The sequence below is a fragment of the Petaurus breviceps genome, unplaced genomic scaffold (assembly GCF_028583685.1).
Source record: "Petaurus breviceps papuanus isolate PSGF00001 unplaced genomic scaffold, PetGlider_PUasm1.0 90842, whole genome shotgun sequence".
In the NCBI taxonomy this organism is placed as follows: domain Eukaryota; kingdom Metazoa; phylum Chordata; class Mammalia; order Diprotodontia; family Petauridae; genus Petaurus; species Petaurus breviceps.
The window spans coordinates 12,208,439-12,235,137 of NW_027187358.1; the positions used below are offsets into that span (position 1 = coordinate 12,208,439).

At 41.0% G+C, this 26,699-nt stretch overlaps 1 protein-coding gene across 3 annotated transcripts in view; it reads left to right on the top strand.

Moving 5' to 3' along the window:
• STON1 (stonin 1) overlaps nucleotides 1-26,699 on the top strand; it is a 61,772-nt gene continuing 35,073 nt past the window's right edge. The window contains exons 1-2 of one of the 3 annotated variants that reach the window (XM_069071669.1): nucleotides 69-127; nucleotides 17,762-17,810. The gene's annotated coding sequence lies outside the window, so the exon portion shown is untranslated. Of the gene's footprint in view, nucleotides 128-164; nucleotides 373-17,761; nucleotides 17,811-26,699 lie in introns of those variants that run through there. The other 2 variants (XM_069071668.1, XM_069071670.1) reach the window with 2 other exon arrangements.

Here is a 26,699-nt window from a genome sequence, read left to right on the forward strand (position 1 = left end):
CTTCTAACCCCTCCTTTCCTTCCCCGCCCCTCTTCTGCAACCCCCACTCCCTCCTCCTCCTCCTCCTCCTCCTCTTCTCCTCTCCTGGATGGCTGCAGCGGCTGGAGCTGGAGACTGCATTCTGCTTGTGAGTGACCCTGCCCCGGGGACGCGGCTGGGGACGTGGGGAGGGGAGAGGGGAGAGAAGCGAGATTCGGGACCCTTCTGTCCCAAGAGGTGCCTCCCTAGGAGCTGCAGGATGAAACTAGAGCCGTTGGGGAAGCAGGACCGCCCTCACTTTCCCCAAAGCCACCTTCTTTCTGCTGGCACCCTGCTATCGTGGCACCTCTGACATCCCTGCCCACTCCTCCAGCTTGGAAGGGTGCTAATAGGGTGAGGAAGGCTTCCCCTGCATTCCCATATTGTGGGGTCTGCTCTGGCAGACGGGCGGGAAGGAATAAGAAGTTTGGAGGGGTGCGCCCCTCCCCCCCAACCTTTTATGTGTAAGAAACCCCGGATGGAAATGGGGCCACTTATAATCAATTGTAGGAGTCGAGGAGGAGACCTGTGCAATTGGGAGCCTGATTCTGGGGATTGGAAAAGAGGAAACATCTTATGTATCATCTTCATCACCTCCATAAGCATTTGGGGCATCTCTCTAACTTCAAATGGCAGCTACCTACTGAGTCCAGCTCGTATTTCGACTGTGGGGAGGGCTAGGGTGTACCGTACTTTCCAGGGGCAGACTTTGATTTGTAGGTTAGTGTCACTAAGTTCTTTTGTAAGTCGTGCTGGGCAGATTTCAGGCTATCTACGGTCCTGCCACTAACTCACTATTCTCTCTCTTCCCCCCCTTCCCCGCTTCCTATCCCTTTCTTTTTGGTAGGGCTGCTTGGGTCATTACATTTTCCCCTCTCCTCTGTCAGCTCCTGGGACAGACCGTTTTCCAGAGTCTAAGAATACTACTTTTTCAAGACTTGCTCTCTGTGTGTCTTTGTCTTCCTCCTAATCCTCTTTAGGTGATGAGCTTCTGCCAGCGGCTTCTTGAGCCAAACAGATAGGTAGCATTTTCCATTGGCAGCTTTCCTTTGCCAACATTGAATAACATTCACTCATGATTTGGTTAGCAGTGCAGGATTAAAGGTCCCATCAAAACAAAGGTTGCGAATTCAGGAAGAAAACTCAAGTAGCTCTTTCTCCAGGAACTTCCACAAAATTGTATTTCCTTTGGTTTTGGAATCTTCGTTGTGCATCCAGCCCTGCCTTCTTTCAGGAACGAGGATGCTTCACTTAATAGGATTTTCCAAGTTAGACAAGGAAGAAGAAGAGAGGCTTGCTCAAACTCAGACTCAGCCCTTCAAAACCCAAAGAATTCAACGCCATCAGTCCCTATGTTATTGGAAGATGGAAGCTCAGATGTAGCTTGTTTTCATACTGCTTAGCAGAATGTTATAGCCTCCCTGAAGGCTGGGAATTTTTAATTTGCCTGACATAAACCACAGCATTCACTGGCCCTTTACAGCTTGGCACGTTCACTTTGTTGCATTCCTCTCCTTCCCTCACCTCCCCCCAACACACACACTCACTTTTAAAGGGAGTTGTGTAAAAAGAAGGCAACTCAATTGCTAAAGTGAGCAGTTCCACAAACAAAAACCAGCCTCTTTTATTTTTAACCCCAGGCTGGCTTTTCAGCCTGAATACTGTTGGATGGAAAATGTTGTGGATGGTTGGGTGGTTTTTCTCTTCACCCTCATTAAGGTTGAATCACCCTTTCCATGACATGCTAAATTCTCAGGGTGGCTAGAATGGACTTATAAATTCCGGGATGAGTCCAGGCTCCAATTGGGATAAGAAGTAGCTGAAAGGCATTTTTTTTCCTATGAAATTTGCAGTGTTGATACCAGTAAATTGTTTCAGTTTGGATAATTTAACTTGACTCTCTATAAGGAAAGGATCATTTAAATGTAAACAAGTTATCAGCAGGGATTTTTTTTTAGCCTGCTTAAGTTAAGAACATAAACTTTTAAAACTGGTTAGCAGTTCCTAAATTCTTGTTTATGTAAACAAGTTGTTTACACATAATACGTTTTTTAAACAAATTATTTACACATAAACAACAAGTGATATTACAGATATTCCCATCTAATCATTATGGTCTAGATGCTAGACTCTAGATTCTAGAAGAATCTCTTGTTAGCATAGCTTTGTCAAAATAGCCTACGTAATTGTCTACCTCATTGAAAATAACAATTTTAGCTAAAAATGATGCAATTCAGTTTTTCTATCAGTTCTGAGTTGCCTTCCCCATGAGTATGAATTTAATGTGGATAGGTTTTACTGTTGTACTTTGAAGAAATTCAGTATATCAGTTCAAGTGTCCCAGTGATTTCCATGAAAAGGAAAGCATTCTTTAAAACATTATGTTTGGAAAGTTATTGCTTTAGCTGCAAGGACTTTTAATAGTGTTTTTAATGTTCTGGTGAACAAATATACAGAAATATTCTATTTAGAAAGATATTGCCTTCCCTCTGTGTTTAGTTTTCCTATCACTTCACAGAACCTGGTAAAATGAGTTTTCTCACTAATAGGCATCCTTTAATACACAATTCAAATACTACCTCTTCCAGGAAGCCCTCTCTGATCCACACCCCATCCTTCTCAGAAATGTTATACCTCTCTTTTGTATTTACTCTGTGTTATCATTATTTCTATATATGTCATATTTCATTACTGTTCACCCAGTACTGTGCTAGGTGCTATGAAAGATGGAATGAAAGTTTGTGCCTTTATACTAAATAAATAAACAAATAAACACATAAATGGCTAGCATTTATATAGAGCTTAATATGTGCCAGGTACTGTGCTAAGTGTTTTACAAATATAGCCTTTATCCTTACAACCATTCTGAGAGGTAGGTGTCACTATTATCCCATTTTCCATTTGAGGTTAGTGAGGCAGAAAGAGATAAAGTGACTTGCCCTATGTCACACAGCTAGTAAGTGACTGAGGCCAAATTTGAACTCAGGGCCTGACTCCAGACCCAGCTCTCTATCTAGAATTAGACAGTCTAGTTGGAGAGATGACATATAGCTAAAATAAATGACTGTATGATTAGATATCAAGTGGGTGTTATCAGACAGTAAAGGCTATAGGAGTTCAGTGGAAGGAGAGAGAACTTTGGGATGGAGTAGCCAAGGAATGCTTTAAATAAACATAGTCAGGATCCTGATGGGAAAGGGGAAGGGAGGATATCTATATTATGAAAAAAAACCCTGGAGAATTATGTGTGCATAAACTTCTTGTTCTGTGTGATTTCAGGGGTAGGTCTGGGACTGTCTTCCAGGGCAGAAATAAATAGACTACAAATGCATAGTATAGGAGAAAAGGGCTGTGCATGAGATCAAGGAGAGACAGATTACATTTGTTGTTGTGGTTTAGTCTTTTCACTCCTGTCCAGTTTTTCATGATCCTGTTTGGAGTTTTCTTGGCAAAGATACTGGAGTGGTTGGTTGCCTATCAGTTAAACACTTCAAGAGACAAGACTCTTGGTCTTGGTGCTAGTGGAAGAGATTTGGGGGATGATGAACCTGGATGACTCTCAACCCTGTGTCTAGAAGTAATGGATTCCCCCGTCCCATAAGTCCTGGGTCTGAGGTGTTGAGAGATTTTGCTAATGGCAATAAGATAGAAGAGAATGGGCAGCAGAATCCTTTCTCCTTGGGAAGGACTCTGTAACTTTCCCTTTTCTCCCTTCACCACCTCCCCTCCCCACCAGTCCCTAGCAACTCTCCTTGAAATTCTATTCAATTCACTGGTGTGAATCTTTCCTGTCATCCAGTTAAAAAGGGTTTCTTAAGTAATTACTACACGTCAAACACCGCGTTGAAGCTGGAGATAACAAAAGAAAGGCAAAACAGGCATTTCCCTTGAAAAGTTCACATTCTTTATGGGAGAGACATGTAAATTACAAGGTGAGGTGCATATGAGATATATACAGAGTAGGTGGAAGGTAATGCCAGAGAGGAAGGTATTCAGAGCAGCTGGGGGACCAGAAGGACCAGATGGGATTTGAGCTGGCTTAAAGAAAACCAGGTAAAATAAAAGGCAGAAGCGAGGAAGGAGAGCATTCCAGGCCTAGGGGAGAGCAAGAATTTGAAGGCCCAGATGGAAACTAGAGCCTGTTTGAGGAACTACAGACTGGCCAGTGTATGTAGGCCATAGAGTTTATGGAGGAAGGTAAAGAATAAGAAGACTGGAAAGGTAGGAAGGGGCTAAGTTATGATGATGATATGCTAAACAAAGGACTTTATATATGTGCACATACATATACATACATGTGTATGTGTACATATACTTATACATACACACATGCACATATATAGACAAGATCATATGTGTGTGTGTGCATGCGTGTGTATGTGTGATCTTGGAGATAAGTAATAGGGAGCTATTGGCATTTAATGAGTTACTGACATAGGCCAACCTGTACTTCAGGAAAATCACTTTGGCAGCTCTCTCTACACCTCCCTCTCCCATTACCAGCCAACACACCTGTTAGATATATTGCGATATGTTGTAAAATGGAAAAAACCTGAACAAACAAACTCAACTGCTGTTCTTCTATATAGATATCATGTTTCCTTTCTGTGGGATATGCACATTAATTATTTTGTCTCTACTAGCTGGGATGAACTTGTACTGAGCCATCCACACTTTCTTTCCTTGGGACCAACAACATGGATCTGTGAAACAGCTGGGCATCATTAGGAGTCAATCTATAATTGGAATGAGGGTCACTCGGTATCTAGGCAACACAGTTTTTCTCTTTTGGAGGCCAAAGTTTCCATCAGTTAATTAGGCTATAATCAATAAGCAGTTATTAAGTGCCTTTTCTGTGCCAGGCATTGTAGATAGGCAGTCTGAATTACCACCCTCATTAACACTGTCTAACCCAGCTGATGGAACCAGTCCTAAATGGGCAACTTAGAGTCACATCTCAATGATCCTAGTCTAAGAGAGAAGAAAATGAGCACAGATAATTGAAAACAATGGAAAGTCTAATAATTGCTATTTGATTTGACGTAGATCCACAAAAACAATTGTTCTTTCCTTCTTTCAGACCTAGCAGAACCTTTGACTGACATAGAGTGCCATCTCTTTGCAAAGTTGTTTTGTCAGAAAGAGAAATAAAACATTTATGGGTTTGTTTGTTTTTTTGCAAACAGAAACTCTTTACTAAAATGAGTTGAGAGCCACAAAAGGATAAAGCTTTCAGGATGGTCATACCCCCATACAAATAACTATGGCTCAGACTGCAAAAATAATTTTTCCATTGCAAAGCTGAGCCAAGAGTTACATGGAAGCAACATGGAAGCATAATTTAAAACAGCAGAAGCCCAGAAATTCAAAGCTAAGGTTGATAACTTTGGCCTTAGCTCATTTCTTCAAACCTTTTTGGTCTTTACCATGACTCACATTAAGGACTGATTTGGAGGGACAGGCATGTGGTAATTGATGTAAGCCTTATTGTTGTGGGATTTTGTTTAGTGTTAAGCCAAATAAAGGGTAATACTTAATCTCAAATCTTTACTACCAGGAACCTCCCCGTCATTTAACTCAAGATCTTATGCTTTCAATTGCTTAGAGATCCGCAGGGACTTTTTCTAAACATCCACTAATTTCTCTTCCAGTGAAGGCTTCTATAGGAGGTACTGGATCTGGTTTCTTTCAGAATAGCATTCTGGATGTCAGGCATTCTGGATTTTGTGAAAATTGTTCTGGAAAACAAAAACAGACTTTTCTGGGAATTAGTTGATAATGCTGGAAGTCTCAGCTTCCTGGATGGCACAGATGAGACCACATCAGGGGGGTTTTCTGCTCTGTCTAGAAAAGTAATTAATTTTTTTTCTAAGCTTCAGATCTCTGTCTTCATTGGCATAATAATTGCTTTTTGACTGACTGCCCTGTTAGCTGACCAAATGGTGATTATGCATCCATAGAAGAGTTTGAAACATATGCCCAGCAGCCCCCAAACATACACTTGATCAAATTTGTTTCCATTTTTGTACCTTCTCTGCAGTGTGGTGTACTACAGAATTGGCAAACATGTGACCTTAATGAAGTGACCATGCTTCTGAGTGAGGCCCAAACCACATTACAATGTAATTGGGAAATATTTAACAAAACACATAAAAATATAATAAAACATAGATAATATTACATTTGAAAACCAAGTCAATATGCAGCCTCCAGGGATCCTTATGTAGGTTTAGTGGATGCTGTTTCTCTTTTTTCCATAGTAGTATTTTGTTTTTTCCAATTACATGTAAAGATAGTTTTAAACTATTTAAACATTCATTTTTATAAAATTTTGAGTTCCAGATTTTTCTCTCTTTTTCCCTCCCTTCACCCCTCCCCAAGACAATAAACAATCTGATATAGGTTATACATGTACAATCATTAAACATATTCCCACATTAGTCATATTGTGAAAGAAGAATCAGAGCAAAAGGGAAAAACCACGAAAAACAAAAAAACAACAAAGTGAAATGATCTGCATTTAAGCTCCATAGTTCTTTCCTTGGATGTGGATAGCATTTTCTATCACAAATCTTTTGGAACTGTCTTTGATCATTGTATTGCTGAGAAGAAGAGCTAAGTCTATCAAAGTTAGTCATCCCACAATGTTGCTGTTTCTTCATATAATGCTCTCCTGGTTCTTTTCACTTCTGTTAACTTCATGAGTTCATGTAAGTCTTCTCAGGTTTTTCTGAAAGTGGATGCAGTTTCTGTTTGAGTTTGACACCACTGGTGGACTGGATAGGATGGAGGTCTTGGAGTCATAAAGACCTGAATTCAAATTCTGCCTCTGATTCTTGTCTGTTTTACCCTGTACAAGTAGGTCATTTAGTTTCTCTGAACCTCAGTTTCCTTATTTGTAAAAGTGAGGATAACAATAGCATCTATATCACAGGGGTATGGCGATATCAGTAATTATACAAAGCAATTTGCAAAGCTTAAAGTCTATAGAAATGTTAACTCATAATTATTGGCACTACTGAGATGTTTCCCTCTTGCTTCCATCTTTAGGTCCTGAGCTAGCCACATTTAGGGATTAGCCTCAGTCCTAACAGGAAATGTATAAAAGCTTCCTAAGTAAGGCAGAGTTTCTTAGTTATTAGGGTCCTTTTTAGCACTTCCCATGGCCTGTGGTGGGGAATTGAGACTGACAGGATTGAAAGGAACTTGAGTAGAGATCACCAGAGTCTGAGAACTTGAGGACAACCCCGAACTGCCCGTTCATTAATCGATCAATGATCAACAAGCACCTAGTATGTACCAGGTCCTGGGGATACAAGAAAAAAAGATGACAGTTTTCCCCCCCTAGAAGCTTACATTCTGTTGGGGAAACAGTATGTCAGTTAGCTGACCAGCAAGCATTTATTAGATTCTTACTATGTGTGAGGTGCCATGCTGAGGGCTGATGATAGAGAAAGGCAAAAACAGTCCCCACCCTCGCAGAACTTGTATTCTATTTGGAAGAGGCAACATGCAAAAAAAAGTGTCTACATTTGTAGGTAATTGCAAAATAATATACCAAGAAAGCACAAGGTAATTTTAGTTGAGGGAGGGGTGGGCTCTAACCTCTGGCATGATCAGGAAAGACAAGACCACCCAAGTCAGGACCAGAAACGAGAGGCAGGAATCCAGCTGAAGATGAAGGAACAAGGACCCAATCAGTGAAGGCCCAGAGAGCAGGTAAGGAGTTAATGGCATGAGAATTGAATAAAATCAGGAAAACAGTCACGGATTTTTTAAAGAGTCGATTTAGAGGTGAATTTAGGACTGATGGGAAGATTTAGACAATCAGTGATTTCTAATGACTCTGCATACATACCCCTGGTGGTCTAAAGAAGCCTAGTTCTAGAAGGATCTTGTTGTCATTAAAATAAAAGCTTATTTTGAGCAGGGATTATTTCATTTTTTTTCCCTTTATCCCCATTGTCTAAGCATAGTTCCTGGGCACACAGTAGGTACTTAAAGGGATAGGGATATAGCCATCCCATAAAAAAAAAAAAAAAAGGAGACAAGGGTGAATCTATTAGTCAGTTCCACCAGTCACTTAATTCTTTGCTGGCCCATTTTGCTTCCTGAGAGACAAAGCAGCACATTTTAGGTCCAGAAATTAACCCTGCCTGAAATTAAAGGCGAGGTCCACAGAAATTTGCCAAAGAGCCGAGGGAACCAAAACCTTTTCAAATGTCTAATAGACTGTAGGTACCTTAGAATGCACCAATTATGAGTAAACTGGACTAGGATGCACACAAGGGTTGGTAGAATTTCTCAAATTTCATGTTGTGGGAAGGGGGTGGGGAGTGGATCCATGGATCCATGAGACATTTTAGGTCAGTGATTCTTAAGTATTTTTGTGTGTCATGGAACCCTTTGACAGTCGGATGAAGCCTATGAATCCCTTTGCAGAACAGTGTTTTTTAAATAGGTAAAATAAAACAAAAGAAACCAATTATGTTGAAATATAGTTATCAAAACAAAAACAAGCTCACGGAACTCATGTTAAGAACTCTATCTAGATGTCAATGTTCCTGTTTACCCTCTGTGGGGGAGAGTGCGCTGTCTGGTCAGCTGAAATCCTGGCCCCTTCCTGTAAAATTCCCTGCCAGCCCCTGGTAGCCTTTTGGTCAGTGATAGCTTAATGAAGACCTGAAACCTTTGAGACGCAGTCCAGCCTATTGTATCCTGCCGCTACGATTCTGCTGTGTCTCCTGCTTCCCATCTAAATTTCCTATTTTGCTTTGCTCTTCACTGTTTCTTCCTGGTTCCCAGCAACTACCTACTGCTTGCATTGATTCCTGGAATTCATGTCTGCCTGACTCTTGGTTTCTGATGATTTGCATTTTTCATGCTTTTTAATTCCACATGACCAATCTAGTTGGGGATCATTCTTAGCTTAAACCCCAATTTCTGTGTGCTCCTGACTCTCCCAGTCCTGGTCCCTTACCCATTACCAAGACAGCTCACAGGCCTATCTCTGACTCTGTTCTTCAGGAACCCATAGAAAGTGCGTGGTAAGTACTACTTTGTCCCTCAGTTTTGCATAAGTTCAGGCCTTGTTTTGTTTAGAGTCAGGATTTACTCTGGGGATAAGATTTGACTTTGAACTCGAGCTAATTTTAATTTCTGGAGACAGACTCATCCATTTTAGAGTTGGAAAGGGTTTTCTTGAAGCTAGTTAGTGCAGGATTATTGAGATGTCTATTATTAACTTGGAGTTCTATAATTCTTTAGAGCAGAGGTTCTTAATCCCTTTAATGCAGGGGTTCATGGATTTAAAAAATCTTTTATAACTATATTTCAATATAATTGGTTTCCTTTGCAATCCTGTTTTACAATACATGTTTAAAAACATTATCCTAAGAAGGGATTCATAGGTTTTACCAGACTGCCAAAGGAACCTATGATGTAAAGACGGTTAAGAACCCCTACTTTCATGGGGTACAAAATACTTTTCTCTTGACAGCCCTGTGATCTTTGTAGTGGAAGCATCACTGTTTTCATTTTACAAATGGGGAAACTGAAGTTCAAGGGTTAAGTGACTTGACCTCAGTAACACCTCTAATGAGCATTATAGGCCTTAGATTCATTCTTCTGACTTTAAGACAAAAGAATTTTCAGCTACATTATGCTGAAACTCCTTCCCCAACATCGATAGGCTGCCTACTCAACCCTGTAAAACTTTGTGTGAATAGGAACCCACCTTGAGCTACCATGGTAATCAATGTAGAACAATGTAGACAAACCTGAATCAGCAGCAAGAGTTTGAGGACTTTGGATGGCTCTGCCACTGGTAAAGAACCATGAAGTCCATCATTTAGTTCAATAAAGGAATGTCTTTGTCTGTAGTTATATATGGACAAGATTTGTTTAAGATGAGTTAGGTACAGCCCTAGATATGGGTTGGACAGTGCCCTTTGGCAATCGTCTTGTTGCTGTTCAGACATTCAGTAATGTCCTACTCTTTTTTTTTTTTTTAAAGCAATTGGGGTTAAGTAACTTGCTCAAGGTTATATGGCCAGTTATTTCTGGGTGTGGTGCTGAGTGATCCCAGATCCCAGGTCATCCTGACTCTGGGGCCGGTGCTCTTACTCACTGTGCCACCTGGCCACCCCAATGTCCTACTCTTCATAACCCCATGGACCATAGCATTCTAGGCCCTTCTATCCTCCACTATGTCTTGAAGTCTGTCCAAGTTCATGTTCATTGTTTCCATTATATTATATACCTATCTCCTCCTCTGCTGTCCCCTTTTCCTTTTGCTTTCAATCTTTCCCAGTGTCTTTTCCAATGAGTCTAGTCTTCTCATTATATGACCAAAATATTTAAGTTTCAGTATTTAACTTCCTAGCAAGTAGCCTGAATTAATTTAAGTATTGACTGATTTTATCTTCTTGCTGTCCAAGAGACTCTCAAAATTCTTTTCCAGCACCACAATTCAAAAGTGTTGATTCTGCAGCACTCTATTTTCCTTATAATCCAACTTTCACAGCCATACATTGCTACTGGGAAAAAACAAACAAACAAAAAACATAGTTTTGACAGTATGGACCTTTGTCAACAAGATAATGTCTCTGTCTTTTAGTATGCTATCCAGATTTGCCTTAGCTTTCCTTCCAAGGAGCAAATGTCTTTTAATTTCATGGCTGCAGTCACCATCTGCAGTGATCTTTGAGCCAAAGTATATAAAATTGGACGCTGCTTCCATTTCTTCTCCTTCTATTTGCCAGGAAGTGATGGGCCCAGATGCCAAGCTCTTTGTTTTTCAGTGTTAAGCTTCAAGCCAGCTTTTACATTCTCCTCCTTGAAAAGACAACCTTCTTAGAACACCCATAATGGTCCCATGAATGTTCAAGATAACAGGTTCTCTAGTGGCTCACTGGTAGGGAAGGAAAAAAAAGCATTTATTAAATGCTTACTATGTGCCAGGCATTATGCTATGTATTCTACAAATATTATTTCACTTGACCCTTACAAAAAGCCCAAGAGGCAGTTGCTATTATCATGATCCCCATTTTGCAGTTGAGGAAACTGAGGCAGTCAGAGGTTAAATGACTTGCCCTTGGTCGCACAGCTAGTATCTGACACTGGATTTGAACTCAGGTGTTCCTGACTCCAGAACTAGCACTCTCCTGTATCACCAGCTGCTGCTAGCATATTTTTTATTTGGATAGGAAGATGAAGTTAATAAATGTCCATTGATTAATCTGGCAGAACTTGACAACATAAATGAATATGGAGGATGAGAGGGAAGAGTCAGGGATGATGCTTAGGTTTCAAGCCTGGGGGCTGAGATGATGGTGGTGCAAAGTTAGGGCAGTTAAGAAGAGGGGAGGGTTTGGGGGTAAAGAAAATGAGTTCCATTTTGGACACAGTTTATAACTCCAATGATAACAGAAGAGGATATAGGGTTTTTTTTTTTATTTGAGCTTCTGAAATTGCATGCATCAGTGCAGAGGAAAGCCACCAACGTGGCATGCTTTGAAATCCCTAAGCTAAAACAAGAGCTTGGAAAAGTAGGTGGAGCGAAGGAAGTGGTAAAAAAAATGTCCAATTTCATGATAGCTCGTTCTGCCAGTTCTATGTAGTTGACATAACTTTGCTTTAAATGTATAGCTGTAATAGCTTTCAGTGAATTGGAAGCATATTGGACAGGAGGGAGAAAGGGGGCCCTCATGAGAGAAGAGGGGGAAGAGGAGGGAGAAAGAATTCCTTTCTCTGCAAATTCTGTGCTTTCTTCAACTTTCTTCATTGTTAAATGCCACTTTACAAGGCCCAGACTAAATTATACACAGTTCAAATAAAGTTCCTTTCCATCGGCTCCTCCTACTGACAGGACTATAAATTATGCAGTAACTGGGGCAAAGTTGAAGAGCGTGTGTTTGAAGAGATGAGTTGTAAGCACTCCACAGAAACCTGAGCATGGACACCTGGAGAAGTCTTGAGCACAGGACTTAGAAAGCTTAAGATTGTTGATTGTGAGTTCTAGGGTTCACCACTTAAGAAGAGGCAAGGGGATGGCAGTGCCAAAGGGCGTTAGGTTAGGAGTTAATAAGCCAGGGATCTAATCTTGGCTCTCCCACTAATAGTATCACTGGACAAGTCAACCTTAGTTTTTGTAAAATGATGGGTTTGGACTGGTTGATCCCTGAGGGCTCTTCTGTCTGTCTCTGAGATTCTGTGATGCAAAGATCTCATCTACTTTTGGAGGTGGCCTAAATTCAAATGACTTCTGTCAGGGGAGCAGAATTAAGTATGGAATTTGATAACAAAAGAGGACATTCTACAAGCCATTTTTTCCACCCAGAATTAGGCGATGAGTTTTTGTTCAGTATTTTTTTTGGTTCTTCTTTCCGTTTCATGTCCTCCCCTTAAACATCTTTTCATTTTGCTCAACACCTTTACTTTTACCTCTTCCCTGTATCCCTACCCTCACCCCCACTGATGTGTTTTTCCTCATCATTTAGAGTCTCCATCAGGGAAACCATATCCCAGGATAAAATCATGTAGCCCTCTAGTCCCTGGAGTTCATTGTATGTCTGAGCAACTGCTTTGTGCCCATGTGCTAGGAGGTACTAGAATTCAGTCTAACTGGACAGTCAACACTTACACACCTGAAGCAGAGAGCAATTAAGTAGAATGTCAGCCTCTCTAGTATAATGAAAACTTTGGCAATAAGGACTAGGTTTTGACTTTGTGTGGTCATGTGTAGGAAGCATTTAATACATGCTCACTGGAGTTATAAATTGTGTCCAAAATGGAACTCGTTATTCTTGCGCCCAAGCCCTCCCCTCTTCCTAACTGCCTTAATTTTGCACCACCATCATCCCTGTCACCCAGGCTTGGAAACTAAGCATCATCCTTGACTCTTACTCTCATCCTTTATATCCATTACTGTTGCCAAGTTCTGTCAATTTAATCAGCTGACATTTATGAAGTGACCTTCTGCGTGCCAGGCAGCACTGTGCTAGGGATACAGAAAGAGGCAGAAGACAATGTCTGCTCTCAAGGAGCTTACAGTCTAATGGCATAGACACATGCAAATAAATATATGCAAAGCAAGCTATATGCAGGATGAATAGGAGATAATTAGCAGAGAAAAGGCACTAGAGTTGAGAGATTAGGGAAGTCTTCCTGTAGGATTTTAGTTAGGATTTAAAAGAAGCCAGGGAGGTTTGTAGGTAGAGTGGAGGAAGAAGAGCATTTCAGGTATGGGGGACAGTCAGAGCAAATGCTAGGAGCTAAGAGATGGAATGTCTTCTTGGAACAGCCAAAAGGCCAATGGCACTGAATCAAAGAGTACATGTTGGGGAGACCAGAAAGGTAGGAGGGGGTTGGGTTATGAAGGACTTTGTATGCCAAATGGAGTGTTTTGTATTTGCTTCTGGAGGCAATAGGCAACCACTGGAGTTTATTGAGTAGGAGTGGCAGTGACATGACACTGTGTTTTAAGAAAATCAAGTTAGTGTCTGATTGGAGGGTGGATTGGAGTGGGGAGAGATGTGAGGCAGGCAGACTCACCGCAGACTATTACAGTAGTCTAGGCACAAGGTGATAAGGGCCTGCACCAGAGTGGTGGCGATGTCAGAGGAGATAAGGGGGTATATTTGAGAGGTGTGGCAAAGGTGAAGTTGACAGGCTTTGGCAACAGCTTGGATATGTTGGGGTGGGAAGAGATAATGAGGACTCCTAGGTTGTCAGCCTGAGGGACTAGAAGGATGGGATTTCCTTCTATAGTAATAGAGAAGGTAGGAGGAAGAGAAGATGTAGGGGAAAAGAAAGTGAGCTCTATTTTAGACACATTGAGTTTCATATGCCTGCTGGACATCCAGTTTGAGATGTCTGAAAGGCATTTGGAGATGTGAGATTGGAGGTCAGGAGAGAGATTGGGGTGGAAAAGGTAGTTTTGAGAAGCATCAGCATAGAGATAACGATTATATCCATGGGAACAGATGAGATCGCCAAGTGAAATAGAAGGAAAAGAGAAGAGAACCCAGTATAGACCCTGAGGGACACTTATGGAGCAAGGGAGAACTGAGTAAGAGTGGTCAGAAGGAGAACTGGGAGGGAGCAGTGTACGGAAAACCTAGAGAGAAGAGAGTATTGAGGAGAGAGTGGTCAACAATGTCAGAGGCTGCTGAGAGGTCAAGGAGGACGATAAGAGAGAAAAGGCCACTGGATTTGGCTAATTAAGAGATTAGCCACTTTGAAGAGAATAGTTTCAGTGGAATGTGGGTGATGGTAAGATCAAGGGCATGACCATCTTTATGTGTGTCTGAGGCTGGGTGGAGCAGTAGCTCATGAGAGGTGAGCAGGTTGTGGAGCTGAATGGTTAGCATATTTGAAGGAGAATTACTATGTATGTTGAAGTACCCCAGTAGAAGGGTAGGGGCTGCAAAGGAGAGATAAATTGTAAGCCAGATACCAAGTTCATCGAAGAAAGGAGTCTGTAAGCTATGGCTACCAGGATTTTAATTGGGTAGTGGGTATGAATAGCATGACTCTAAAAGGAAGAGAAGTAACTGAGTGAAGGACGAAAGAGAAGAACCTGGAAGTGACAATGGGGAACAAGATAGTGTAATGTTAATGGAAGACAGAAATATTAAGTTATTTTCTACTAAGGAAAAAGATAAATTGATAGATGCATGGATGAAAACATTAAGTGCTTACCATGGTCTAGGCACTTTGCTGTATGCTGGGGCTACAAGTATAAGCAAGCAAGATAATAATTCCTACCATCAGGGCTCTTACAGTCTAATGGGGGAATACAACACATTAAGGGAAACTGGAAAAGGAGACAGGAAGGAAGTGTGGCAGGTGAGGAGAAAGAAGATTCTGTAGAGAGTCCAGTCAAGAGTGAGGTGATGCACAGAAGGGATCCTTCCTAAAATGGTGGGCCCAGAGGAGGACTTATTAATGACACAAAGACAGTTCCAGGACAGAGGTTTGTCAGGGTGGCCATGAGGAGGGCAAGGAGAGAGGTGAGGATCCTGAAGAGTGAGGGGACACATGACTGGGGTCTCTCCTAAAATAACATTCAGAATAAAAGAGGAGTGGCACAAATGCCATTTAGAGGAATTTAAATTCTTCATTATATGAGATGGCTCTCTGGGAAGGGGGAGAAGGAGGGACACAGGGCAAAATTTAGGTGAAGTAAAATCAAAATATGACAATTTTTAAAAAAGAGATCAAAATAGGAGAGGAGACTACAAGAGAGTGCAGATCTCTGTGCTTAAAATTATATCCTCAAGGTACTTAAAATAACTTGTAGAAATCATTTTTGAACCCAATGTCCATGATCTTTGAGAAGTCACAGAACAGAAAAGTGCTATAGGACTGGAGATGTCCAACTATGAGGGAAATGGAGGCACTGTGGGGCTCTGGGGCAGAAGAAAGCCAAGATAATGCCTTCCACAAATTATGAGAGATTCTCTGAGTGTTGGGTTGTATTGGGTTGGAGGAAGACAACAGTTAATTTTCTAGCACCCTGAGTCACCCATGATTTTTGCAAGATGTTACCTGTGTCCTTTTCTGGCTCAGTACCCCACAGTGCCTCTGTTTCCCTTATACCTGAACATCATGGGAATAAATGCAAAATTCTGCCCTTAGGTTAAAAAAAAAAGCTAGAGGATGTAGAAGCATAGCTAGATGACGGTCTGTACAAGAGAAAAATACCAAAACTAAGGGATTTTTGTCATGCTATAAGCTCAAAATATGTCAGTAGTGTCAGGTAGCTGTTTTGAAAAGCTGATTTAATCTTAGAGAATATTAATATAGCATCCAAAGAAAGGGGGGTAAAAGTCTTACCATATCCTGGTCTGGTCAGATCTTACCTTGAATATTGTGTTCAGTTTTGTGTGGTGCATGTAGGGAAATTAATAAACCAGAACTTTTCCAGAGGAGGATGGTCAGGATAGTGAGGGGAACTGAAAATTCCATTCGCAGAATAGTTGAAAGATGTAGGGATATTTAGCCTGGAAAAGAGAGGACTTGGGTCCTCTAAACACAATCTCTATTTTTGTTTTTAAGGGGTTGAAGGGTTCTCATATAGAAGATGAGTTAAAGTCCAGGTGTGGGGATCCTGCGGCCTGGGGGCCACATGTGAATTTCTAGTGCTTGGGTACCACCTTTTGACTGAGTCCAAGTTTTACAGAACAAATCCTTTTATTAAGGAGGTTTCTTCTGTGAAGTTTGGATTCAGTCAAAGGGTAGCAATTGAGGACTTAGAGGGCCACATGTAGCCTCAAGGCCTCAGGTCCCCCACCCCTGTGCAGCTCCAGAGGACAGAATTAGGACCAATGGATAAAAGTTACAGATTTTAGCAGGTTTCAGTTAACAATAACAACTACAACAAAAAGAGTAGCCAACTTTGATATAGTGTGTACTCTGAGCTAGGCAGTGTGTGAAATGTTTTATAAGTATTATCCTATTTGATCCTTATGCTGGCCCTGAGAGGTAGGTCCTGTTATTATCCCTATTCTTAACACATTACAATTATCCCAACACATTACAATTATCCCCAAATGGCTTCTTGGTGAGGTAGTTAGTGAACTCCCTGTATTCAGGAATAGGCTAGCTGATCCCTCGTTAATGGTCATGTTTAAATGGCCCCTGAAGTCTCTTTCTGTTCCAAGACTTGTGGAATCGTATTTCTGTTTTGTGGCAGTTGATGGAACAAAGACTAAAGAGTGGGTTTTAACTGAGGGGGCTGGAGCTATGTAAGTGGAGGAATGGAGAGGAGAAAGGTCAGGATTGGAGGATGGGCTATAAAGGAGTAGAAGAAGATAAAGATGAAGGAGACTGTGTGTTCCCCTTCCCCGCCCACCCCCATCACCCGCCTCCACCATAGGCTCGTGAGGCAGTGAGTCCCAGGAATTAACTGGACTATAACTGGTGACTTAGAAATTCGGCGGTTCTGGGAGGAGGAGAGGATGCTGTCATTTATAAAATCTGAGTCTTGATGTGTTCCTTATTCAATAAATATTTACTGAGTGCCCACTGTGCTAAGGTGCTGTGAGGTCTTCCTCCAGAAGCTTGGTGAGGTTGGAGGGACAAGATATATGGACAGCCATGAAATAAGAACCCAGTGCTGTTTGTAGTAAGAGCTAAATTCATGTGTCCCCAGGAGAAACAGCTACTGGGTGGGAAAAGCCCTCATCTTTTTTTTTTTTTTTAAAGCAATTGGGGTTAAGTAACTTGCTCAAGGTTACACGGCCAGGTGTTTCTGGGTGGGTGCTAAGTGTCTGAGGCCGGATTCGATCCCCAGGTCATCCCTACACTGGGGCCAGTGCTCTTACTCACTGTGCTACCTGGCCGCCCCTGCCCTCATCTTTTTGAGCTTAGCGTGAGGTTGCTCCCTAACACCCCCTTTCAAGGTCTGTTTCCAGTGTAGAAAAAACCCCCCAAATACTCAAAGTAACCCAGACTTTGGCATTGTCCAAAACATAAAACTGAAATTCCACCCTCCATCCCATTTTGTTAAGCCTTCAAGTAGGTGTCTGAGAGGTTGGTTGGCAGGTAGGGAAAAGTTAGGCCTCCAAGCACATAATAAATAAACCAAGCACGCTGCCTTTCCTTTGGACTCAGGATGCACTTTTGTACCATTTTTATTATGTGGCAAAACTCTGCAGTGGCATCAGAAGAGACTGTGAGGCCAGTTTCCATCTTTCCATTGCCCTATTTAGGATTTCACTGGATTTCTTTGTTTCAGGTCTTTGATTTTAACCCAAGTAGCAAAGTGGCAGCAGGAGGCTGTGGAGGTAAGAACAATAACAATAATAGCTAGTGTTTCCATAGACTTTTAAAGTTTGCAAAGCTCTTTTTAAGTATTTCATTTTATGCTCACGACAACCCTGGGAGTCAAGTGCTTATTATTATCTCCATATTACAGATGAGGAGACTGAGGCAGGGTCATAAGCTAGTGAATATAGTCAGAGTTGAACTCAGGTCTTTCTGACTCCTGTCTACTAAGTAGCTGGGGTATGTTAAGGTAGCTGATACCCTGCTGGAGTGAAGGCTGGTACCATATGTGGCATTAATCAAATAGGCATTGGGGGCACCGGCAGTTTCAGTTATCCGAGCACTCAATATATAACTTTGCTTGACATCCCTGGCCTGTTCCTGAATCTAACCTTGGGAATCTGGAATGGGAGACTATAATTCCTAATACTGAACAGTGAATGGCCTGAGTTTCTGAGATATGGATGACTTGATTTACTTTTCCCAGTCGGTTTCCAAATAAACTCAAATTCAAGTTGTACATTTATTTATAGCACTCATCTATTTCTAATAATGTTATCTAAATCTTTTTTTTTTCCTTCACAAAACCTAGTTGAGATGATTACATATTCTTATAGACCTGAAGGGATTAAAAGTTGTAGATTTGAGATTCCTGGGGCACATAGATAGGAGGTGTGGTATACTGTGTAGGAAGGAACAATTTTGGTCTGATACCTAGTTTCTTTACCTGTCAGGGTCTGCTTTCAATTGTTACCAACTGTCCCTTTCCCTTTTAGCCACATTTAGTCATATTCCTATGACTGGGATTCCTTCTTCAGCTGTCCAAACAGATCCAGAAACTGAGTGCAGGACCAAGCTGCAGGTCACAGGTTAAGGGTCATCATATTGCGTGTTGTACATTCCAAAGCCAAATATAAATGATATCATTGTTTTGATGTTGCTTTGGTTTACTCATGCCTATTGTTGAACTGTTGGCATTAGGACTGAGCTGCAAAGGCAATGACATGGGTAAGGGAAAGGAATGGGAGGGAATACAAAGGGTTCATTTTGGGACAATCTATGTGTATACACAATAGGTATATACAACACTATTACAAAAAGCCAATTATGACTGGATTATAGGGATTTCTTCCTGCCTTAACAAGAAAGATAGAAAAATCTATCGGTAGAGCCACCAAATCTTGCATGACATTCAGATTGTTGGTATTTCCTATCATCATCTCTTCTATGTGTTTACCATTTTATACCTTTTTTCTGCTTTGGTTTTTGGTAACTTTGAGTTCCATGCTACTCCATGGCTTTCCTGGGCCTAATACCCAATTGGCAACTACTTTTCTCCACTTACACAGTTTTGATGGGGCATCTCTCCCACTTTCAGAGAAACTTCTAACTTCAATCAATAAACATTGATTAAGTGCCTACCACATATCACTACCACTGTGCTAAACTCTGGGGATACAAAAAGAGACCAAAGACACTCTCTGCCCTCAAGGAGTTTACATTCTAATGGGGAAGGCTCATCTAATCAGTAAGGCCAGAGTCTAAGATGGTTTAAGCAGAAAAGGGATCTGCAGAAGACCTGATAAGAAAGTTTGAGGGATGTGGGGGAGGGGGTGAGAGGAACCTACTGAAGCATCGCCAGGGTTCTCCAAAAGGAGAAAAACCTTTGTGTGACTTGTCACCAGGAGTGTGAAACCATATACTTAGCATCTGATAAGTATGGAGAGAGTAAATGGAATTTGGAAATATGCCAAGGAGACAGAAAAAACACACCAATATTCACCTACTCAAGATCTATTTCACTTTGGGCAAGTTGTTTCTATAGGCCTCAACTGTAAAATAAGAACTTAAATGGGGATGTTTTTCATTATCCCTTTCAGCTCTAAATTCTGCTTTAAAATTATAATCTTACAAGTGTGGTATCCCACACTTGTGTACCTGGTGTTTTGGATTGCATTGAAGGGAGGTATCTACCTAAAGCAGGGCTGTGCAGGGAAATTAGTGCCAGTGTAGACTTAACTATACGGTTCGGGATATTCTTTTAAGTGATTTCAGGAGGAAGAGTGAGCAAAGGCATGCCTAGTTTCAAGATTTCCTAAATTCCACCTGGGTATTAGGACTCAATAGGGCCCAGTGAGGGAACAATAGAATGGGGACAAATGTCCACAGTAGGAAAGAATAATTAGTCAATTCATTAATTAGGGTCCTATTTGTACTTCTTTGGTCAGGTGTTATTTTATTTAAATGAGATGCCCTGATTCCACTGAAAACTGGTGACTGTTGTTCAGTGTGTCATGTGTGTGAATTTGATAAATAATTATTTCATAGTAGGGAGATAGAAGAATTTAACTTATTTGGTACTTATATCTATATTCAAGTTACAGGTTCTTAAATGAACTGTTTGTCCTTCATGCCAAAATTGTAAACAGAACCCTACTTAGTGAGTAAATTGTCTGATTGATTTATCATAAGATATATGTAAATGTATGCATGCATGTATAAAAATTTAACTCCCAGCTATCAATGAGAACTTAAAAGAGGCACAAGTAGTATAAAGTAACCTATAATCCAGCCATATTGGCTTTTTGGAATAGTGTTGGATATACATATTGTGTATACACGTGGATTGTCCCAAAATGAACCCTTTGCATCCCCTCCCATTCTCCTTTCCCTCAACAGTAGGCATGAGTAAACCAAAGCAACATCAGAACAATGAAATCATTTATATTTGGCTTTGGAATGTACAACACGCAATATGATGACCCTTAACCTGGGACCTGCAGCTTGGTCCTGTGCTTAGTTTCTGGATCTGTTTGGACAGCTGAAGGGGGAATCCCAGTCACAGGCATTACCAGCTGATGGATAATTGACCATTGATTCCATGTATATTTAATATGATTGCTCCAGTTAGGAGAACTTCCCTTCCTTTGGAGGTAATTAACATATGCCATAGACACTGGAAATATAGTAATAGGAACCCTTATTTATGCTGTTTCCTTTGCCTGGAATCCCCATATTCACCCATTAATAGACTGTTTATTCTCAATGTTCAAATGCTACACTAGGTGAAACTTTTTTTTTGGGGGGGGAAGGCAAGGCTATTGGGGTTAAGTGACTTGCCTAAGGTCATCCAGCTAGTGAGTGTGTCAAGTGTCTGAGGCCAAATTTGAACTCAGGTCCTCCTTACTCCAGGGCTGGTGCTCTATTCACTGTGCCACCTAGCTGCCCCCTTGGTGAAACTTTTATGAACTTTTAGAAGTTAAAGTTTTAGAACACAAAACTTTTTAGAAGTTTTATAACTTCTGCTCCACGCCTAGGTATAACCTCTCCCTCCTTTAAACTTCCACAAAATATTGTCCACATAGAGGCAGCTAGATGATAGATGGATAGAGGGCTGGGCCTGTGATCAGGAAGACCTTAGTTCAAACCTGGCCTATCTGACCCTGGGCAAGTCATTTAACATTGTCTGCCTCAGTTTGCTAAACAGTAAAATGGGGATCATGATAGCACATAGCTCCCAGGGTTGTTGTAAGGATCAAATGAGGTAATTAATATTTGTAAAGTACTTAGCACAGTTGGCAATACTAGGTGCTTAATAAATGCTTGTTCCTCCTCTTCCACATCTTTCTAATGGTACCGATATATTTTGCCCTATTTGTGTATCTACCTTCTTTCTCTTACTAGATTCTAGTAAGTTTCTTGAGAGAAAGGACTATATTTAAAAAAATTCTTCTCTATGTCTTCCAAAGTTCCTTGACTAGTGCCATATACAGATGCCAGTATACAGTGCTCAGTAAATGAATGCTGGAAGGAAGGAAGATATTAGGTATATGTGATGTAGAAATCCTAAGGCAGTTCTTCTAATTCATAATCTGTATCTTCTCCTATACTATAGAAATTTTAAGTCTATATATAATGTATATATATAATATAATTAATTGGAAAATCATTTTGCAAAATAAATCTGGGCTTCTTTTACTCCCTGCCCTCTCGTTAAAAACAGAAAGGAATTACACAGTAATTAGAACAAATTGTTTGAATTTTCTTATACAATACATTTTTGAGTTTTCATACCAAGGCCTAAATTCAGAAAACCCATTTGTAAGATGCTTTAATATTCTAAGATAAGTCTTATCCCCTTCTTTATTTACTATAGGGTTTGGATAGGGAGAGAAGGAAGGGGAAGGAGAATTACATATTCCAGAGTGAGCAATCTGGTCCAAATGCTCTTCAGTTAATTTTACCTCAGCTTCATGTTCATGGTATCTTTAAGGAATGTAGATTCAAAATGACCAGGGAATACAGAGGTGGGGACAAGAGGAGAGAATCTTGCCAGTCGGAGCATTTGCCAAGATAATGCCCTTTCTGATTTTACTTTCTCCTTTGAGCTTTTTTCCCTCTTTCATTCCACAGTAGTGCCCACAGGGCCATAAATATCAAGCAACAACCCTGAAAGACAGCTCTTGTTTTCAAGCATGGCTCTAACATATCTAGTCTTGCAAATTTGACTCTTTCCTCTGAGTAGGAGTGAACAGATTTGTATGAGAGTGGAAAGTACAAGAACACACTTTATGTTGTTACTGTGATGCTGAAAAACAGCCATACTACCTGATAATTCAGAGGCAATTATCCAGAAATAATTGGTGCCTGGCTCTTCAGTAACATAGGCCGAGAACCCACAGTATCTAAGAGTTTGCTGCTAGATGTAGTGGAGAAAATAAACAGGGAAAGAAGGAAACGGACCCTTGTCCTGGGAGAACCTCCAATATATTAGAGAAAATAGGACACACACACACACACACACACACACACACACACACACACAACTACAATTTATAATTCATTTTCTCACTGTTAATCTCTTCCCATGCCCCAATGTGGTTTTCTTTTCTACTCTGGAAACATTTTTTCTTAAGAGTCACAGATAAACTAACTGTTGGGTCCAGAGACCATTCTTCAACTTTTGATATTATTGATTATCTTCCTCTTTTTGAAGGAAAGCTTCTCGGATACTATAATAATATACTATTATACTAATAATATATGCTATTATACTATATACTATTTTATATGTTGTACTATATACTATACTAATATACTATTATATATAATATGCTATTATAACCTCTAGGAGGTGATGAGGAGGGCAAATTTGACTTCCTGTAACTCACTCCACATTCACTTGCCTGTCAGCCTCCAGCAGAAGGGGAGAAGAGCTTATCCTTCCTAAATAATGCTGTCTTTTCCCACAGATCTAAGAGGCAGGATTCTCTCCTGTTGTCCGCACCTCCATATTTCCTTTCCCTGCCTTCTCTGAGTATAAAGAATACTATTCAGACTGCTAGAGATTAGGTCAGAGTGGTTTTTTTTTGCCAGAGGCACATCCCAGATATGCAGGATCCTTTTCTCCTTTGGCTTAAAGAGCTCAAAAAAGTAAAGATTCTTTTTTTTTTTTTTTAAGCAATCAGGGTTAAGTAACTTGCTCAAGGTTACACGGCCAGTTATTTCTGGGTGTGGTGCTGAGTGTCTGAGCCCGGGATTCGATCTCCAGGTCATCCCAACACTGGAGCCGGTGCTCTTACTCGCTGAGCCACCTGGCCGCCCCTAAAAGTAAAGATTCTTAATGTTGATTCTGCTGTTTTTTCAACAATATAGTGCCTTCAATGGACTAGCACTTGAGTCCCTTGACTGATCATCACTGTCTTGGCTTGTATTATTTTTCTCAGTCCTTCATCAACCATCTCCCTTCTTTGCCATTAACCCACCATAGACAACTGAGGCAGAGAAGCATGGCACTTATGTGCTGCTGCCATATCCTCCGGTGGGAGTCCTAAACTTTCAGCTGTACCGAAATTTACTTGTATTCCAGCTTTTTGGGCATTATGTTGAGCCTTTCCTCTTTCTCAAGTAACACTGAAACTTCAGTGTTACAGGGCATTAGGGAAAAGAGGTTTGCATGTAGCTGGTGCTACTCCCTATATCTGGCACTGGTCAGAATGTGTCAGTAGATTGTTGTCAATCCACTTGGTATTTTTTTGGTTTGTTTGCTTTTTTGGAGGGCAATTGGGGTTAAGTGACTTGCCCAAGGTCACACAGCTAGTTTTTGTGTTAAATGTCTGAGGCCGGATTTGAACACAGGTCTTCCTGACTCCAGGGCCAGTGCTCTATTCGCTGCTCCACCTAGCCGCCCCTGTCAATCTACTTGTAACTTGGCTCTACATAATGTTTGAACTTCTTAGTGATGGCTCACATAAGAACCAAGAATGATGGTGTTTTGTTTTTTTTAATGGGGTGATGAGTCTCAAGTCACTGCTGATAAATTTAACTGGTTTTTGGTCCCCAGCCCTTTTTTTGATACAGGATTGCTCCTTAACCCTCCAAATACCTAAAATAGCATCTATATGCATGACAAAAGCCTCTTGGGTCTGCATAGCCTAACCCTATAGTGCATGTGAGACAATTTGCCAAGTCTTTGGAAGCTTTTTCATGTGTTTGTCCTTCAGTCTTCAAAGGACTTTGTGGATTTTAAGACATCTTTGCATTTTTCACCCATCTGTTGTTAGTGCTTCTTCAATTATATTTGTCGGAATAAGGTCATTCAGTGGCTTAACATTAACCTTCTGGTTCCTAGCAAATTTATGATAATAACCATTACGACCTAGAGAAGTCTGTGAGTCTTGACAGTTCTTTTGACATGGCTAATTCAGTAGCACTTTTATATTCTCTGGGTTGGTGCTCACATTTTGTTGAGAATGTGACTCACATACTTGACAGGCTCTGCAAAACTGGCAATTGTCAATTGATAACATGCTTTAGGGTATTACCCTTTAATCTGTCTGTTAGGAAATTCTTCAACAAAGAGGTCCTAAGATCCTCCTGGAGAGTAATTGCTCCCATCTTGGTACATTTGACTCGAGGTCAATAAATCAAGAGGCAAGGCTAGATGCTAAAATCGTTAATTAGCTCAACGGATAGTTGCAAGATGGATAGCAAGTCCAAGGGAAAAAGGGATGTGCACACATATAGGGTATCATATGATCTTAGAGCAACATGACGTGAAAGGGGCCTAATGGAGGAGGCTGCTCAGTCACTTTTTTCTCCTTGGAAGGTTGAATAATAGGGACAAGATATCAGGTGATTTGGAGGACAAGGGATCTCAGGAATTGCAAAGATCAACTTTGTTCCAGTGTGGCTATTGTACTCTGGTACTGGAACTCATGGTTCTTGAAGTTATCAATAGTAAGACATATATCACAGACACAGAAATTTTCCTAGTTTGGAGAATCTGAGTAATTTCCCTCTTCCTTTCCATTAAGGGGGTCTTCTCACTTGGACCTGTTATTGTTATTGTCTGTCCTTTGTTTTCAAAGAGGAACAATGATATCATGGGGTGATGTTTTGACTCACCCCATGGATTTAAGTGAGGCAGAGTTGCACAGAGTTGTTAGCTTCACTCTATCTTCCAGAATCATCCAAGTCCAGTAGTGAGACAAAGTCAAGACAACTGGCAATGGCCTAGGATGCAGTGGGTAACCTTAGTGCCTTCAATGTCTGACCAAGCCCTAAACTAGGTTGAGGGTAACCAACAGACCTCATACCTGTCAGTGAGTTAGGGGGATGTCTGTCCCAAGCATGTGAAGATTTCCCCTGGTGGAATGGGTGGAAGAGAATAATTTGTTCCAGTCACCATGAAGGCAGCTGAAGTAGGGACTGTGGAGCCCTTAGAGCTTGGTCAGACATTGAAGACACGAAGGTCTCATTGGACTTACACATATGGTGAATAGGTTCAGTACTGGGGGAGTTTAGCCTCAAATAAGAGTGGTTAGGCTTCCCTTTTCACTATTTAGCTTGTCACATTTCCCCACCTCAGCACCCCAGTATGATTTATTTAAAGCTTAGGTATTGGCTCATGTCTAGAATCTCCCTAAAGGATCAGGAATGGATTTTTGGACTTGAAGAAAGCCAGGAAAGGCAACAGGCAAAGATGGAGGAGAGAATTTCAGACCTAGGGGACAGCCATTGAAAATGCCCAAAGCTGGGAGATTGAGTGTCTTGTTCAAGAAACAGCAGGGAGGCCAATGTCACTGGATTATAGAGTAGTTGGGGTTGAATAAGAAAATTGGAAAGGTGTGTGTGTGTGGGGGGAGTTTATGAAGGCTTTAAATGCCAAACAAAATTTTATATTTGTTCCTGGAGGTGATAGGAAGCCACTGGAATTCATTGAATAGGAGGGTGACATGGTCAAATCTTCACTTTAGGAAGATTAATTTGAAAGCTGAGTGGAGGATGGTCTGGAGAAGGGAAAGACTTGAGGCTTAGAGACCCACCAGCAGACTATTGTAATAGTCTAGGTGTGAGGTAGTGAGTGAGAACCAGCACCAAGATGGTGGCAGATGTTACAAGGGTTTGGCCAAGAGCAGTGGAGGCTTGTAGATACTCCAAGTCATTCTGTGCATCTAAGTTTTGTTCTTGGGTCATGGCTTGTTTTCTCCAGAGCCCACATACAATGTATACAAAATGAGGAAGAAAGTGGTAATGAAGCTCTTTTATAGATGCAGCCCTCTTCCAGCATGCTGCTTGACCAGCAGCATTAAAGTAGACACAGGGAACCTAGGATTTTGCTATAAACTAGGTAGAAAATAGGTATGAATAGCATAATATGACAAGACCTATTGGACATGGGGGTTGCCAGCCTCCGTATCTTCCTTGTTTCCCATTTCATTGTCACCTCCTAGTGGTGAAGGACCAATGTCTTTTAAAAAATATATAATACGGCGGTGGCTAGGTAGCACAGTGAGTAGAGCGCCAGCCCCGGAGTCAGAAGGACCTGAATTTGGATCTGAACTCAGACACTTACACACACACACACACACACACACACACACACACACACACACACACACACACAC